The sequence below is a fragment of the Amblyraja radiata genome, chromosome 39 (assembly GCF_010909765.2).
Source record: "Amblyraja radiata isolate CabotCenter1 chromosome 39, sAmbRad1.1.pri, whole genome shotgun sequence".
Classification (NCBI taxonomy): Eukaryota; Metazoa; Chordata; class Chondrichthyes; order Rajiformes; family Rajidae; genus Amblyraja; species Amblyraja radiata.
In genome coordinates this window covers 9,302,503-9,305,640 of record NC_045994.1, presented here as the reverse complement: position 1 = coordinate 9,305,640, position 3,138 = coordinate 9,302,503, and positions in this window count along the sequence as shown.

The window sequence follows — 3,138 nt, the reverse complement described above, 5'->3', positions numbered from 1 at the left end:
AGAGAGAGAGGAAAAGAGGGAGAATGCTGCACAGAGCTGTTGTGCTTAACAAACGTTTGAGTCGGTTCACGGACTCGCACCGCCTGTAACTTCTGCGGCGAGGCAGAGACCGTGTTCCACCTGTATATCGAGAGTGAGAGGTTGTTGCCCCTGTCCGAATATCTGAAGGGGCTGTTCCTCAAGGTTTGGTTGCATTTCAGTCGCACTATCCTGGTGTTTGGGCACACGGCAGGGATAGGGGAGGGCCGATCGGGAAGGTTGGACCTCCCTGTTGGTCTGCTCCTGGGCCGGGCCAAGATGCCCATTCGCGGATCCAGGCAGCGGGCGGTCGATGGTCACACCAGAGTCGGCTGCCTGCCCCTCTTCCGGGCCTACCTCTGTGCTCGCGTGTCCCTGGAGAGGGAACATGCGGTGTCCACACGGACTCTGGAGGACTTCCGTGGACGCTGGTCGCCGCGGGGGGTCGAGCGCATTGTAATAACGATTACACCGTTGTGTTATAATGACTGATTGCTGTATAGTGACCATTGAACGTTTCTGTACTTTTGGTACAGTGTAATAAGCAATTGTTGTATAAAGTCCTTGGAACAGAAAAAAGAGGGGGGGGGGGGGGGGGGGGGGGAGTGGGGGAGATGAAGTGAGAAAGAGGTAGAAAGAAAAATAAGGAGAGAAAGAGAAAGAAAGAGAGAAGGAAAGAGAGAGGGAGATTGAAACGTGATCAGGGTTGGATGTGAGGTTTGGATATTACTCTCCACCTGCTCGCTCGGAGCGAGTCATTCATCATTGGTTCCCTAATCTGTTCCTTAGGTATTTCATGCCAGAAGGTTACCCAGACGATTGTATGTTAACTTTCGATATTCAGAATTGCCGGTTTCGTGTCAAAAAGAGGAACAACCCGGCTATCGACTGTCCAGTGACAATCGTCGTTGGGAAATGAGCTGAAATAAACAGGCAGTTCCCTTCCAATGTGAAGACATACATCAACGAGCCTTGACTCTTGCATGTAATGTAATGTAATGTAATGACTCTTGCATCAAAATAAACAAATACCAAACCTATACTGCCGTCGTCTTGTGACCCATCATTCAATACGAAATACGAAAGCGGCGTGAGATAGAGGAGGCTCTGGGACGTGACGGGCGCGTTTGGGAACTTGAGTGTTTGAGAAAAATTACATTGAACGAAATGTAGGTTTAAGCAATTATAACAAGCGCCCAAGACCCAAACAGTCTTTCCAGGCGAGGCAGATCACCTGCATCTCCTCCAACGTCATCTAAAGCATCCGCTGTTCCAGGTCTATATTGCTCTATATCGGTGAGACCAAGCGTAGGCTTTGGCGATCGCTTCGCCAAAGACCTCTGTCCAGTTCGCAATAACCAACCTGATCTACCGGTGGCTCAGCATTTCAACTCACCCGCACCCATGCCGAATCCGACCTTTCTGTCTTGGGCCTCCTCCATGGCCAGAGTGAGTCCCACCGCAAAATGGAGGAGCAGCACCTCATATTTCGCTTGGGATAATTTACATCCCAGCGGTATGAACATTGACTTCTCCAATTTCAGGTAGTCCTTGCTATCTCGTTCCTTCCCCTTCCCAGCTCTCGCACAGCCCACTGTCTCCGCCTCTTCCTTTCTTCCCCCTCCCCCAACCCCGACATCAGTCTGAAGAAGGGTCTCGACCCGAAACGTCGCCTGTTGCTACGCTCCATAGTTGCAGCCTCACCCGCTGATTTTCTCCAGCTTTTTTGTCTACCTTCGATTTTTCCAGCATCTGCAGTTCTTCCTTTAACATTAAAGATGGAGATCTTTTATATGATGTGATTAATGCAGTCTATCAAGGAATAGTTTGCCTTGTCTTGAAGAGGGAATTTAAAAGGGAGAAAATGCAGACGAACAAAGGGCCTGTCCCACTTGGGCGTTATTTGCGCATCATGCAGATGGCGCGCGAAGTTTTCGTACATCCCAAAATCCTACGTCACCACGCACTATGCGTGCGTAATGCGTATCATGCGCGCAGCATGTGGGCGGCGCGACGCGCGCATCGTGACGCGTAAATTATGTCGCGTAAACTACGCGCAAATGACGCCCAAGTGGGACAGGCCCTTTAGTACGCCAAGTGTTTAGGAAGGGGAACGGTATGTTGGAATTCTTTTCAAGAGGATTGGTGTTTAGAAATACGGAGGTGTTGCAATAATTGCACATGATATCTGGAATCCTGGACACAGTGCTACTTTATTTAGGAAATCATATCCAGGCTTTGGACGTGGTTCAGAAGAGATTCATTGGACAACTTCCGTGGATGAGGGAGCTGTTCTATCGTGAACAACTAAACAAATCTCGTTCAAATACTTTTAGACTTTAGAAGAATGGGTATCGCCCTTCTTGAAACTAATATGTTCTTTAAAGAGTAATGCATGGTGGATTTCACAATGTTTTCATGCCTGGGTGAATCTCAAACGAGGGATGATGGTTACAACATTTGTGCCAGTCATTTAAATCTGAGATGAGTAGACAATTTATTCTTGCAGAGGGTGGTGAACCTCGTCGAATCTCTACCTCGGGATGGCGGGAATCCATCTGGGGTATTGGAAGAGAACATAGATCCATTTTTGAAACATTGAGGAATAAAGCATTCCAGTGCATCTGGTTTGGAGGAAGAAATTCGGTGTGGGGCAAATCAACGCCGATGACATTGAAAGGCAGAGCAACCTTGTGTATCCATGGGGTATTCCTGGTCCTATTTTGAAATGCCTTGATTGTAGAATTAGAAACATTGGGACCAGTATAGATTATTCAAGCGGCATAAATACTGCATGAAAATCGAGAAACTGCAAATGCTGGAAAGACTCATCAGGTCAGGCTAGAGGAAGACACTGCATAGAAACTAACTTCATAATTCCTACATTATAATTAAGCTGCCGCACAATCTTTGTGCATGCTAATAGATAGATAGATAGATAGATAGATAGATATAATTTATTGCCACACAACCAGGGTCGGTGGAATTTTGGGTTGCCAGCAGTAGTACAATAATAAAGAACACACAATAAAACTGTAACACAAACATCCACCACAGCATTCATCACTGTGGTGGAAGGCACAAAAAATTGGCCAGTCCTCCTCCATCCCCCCCCCCCCC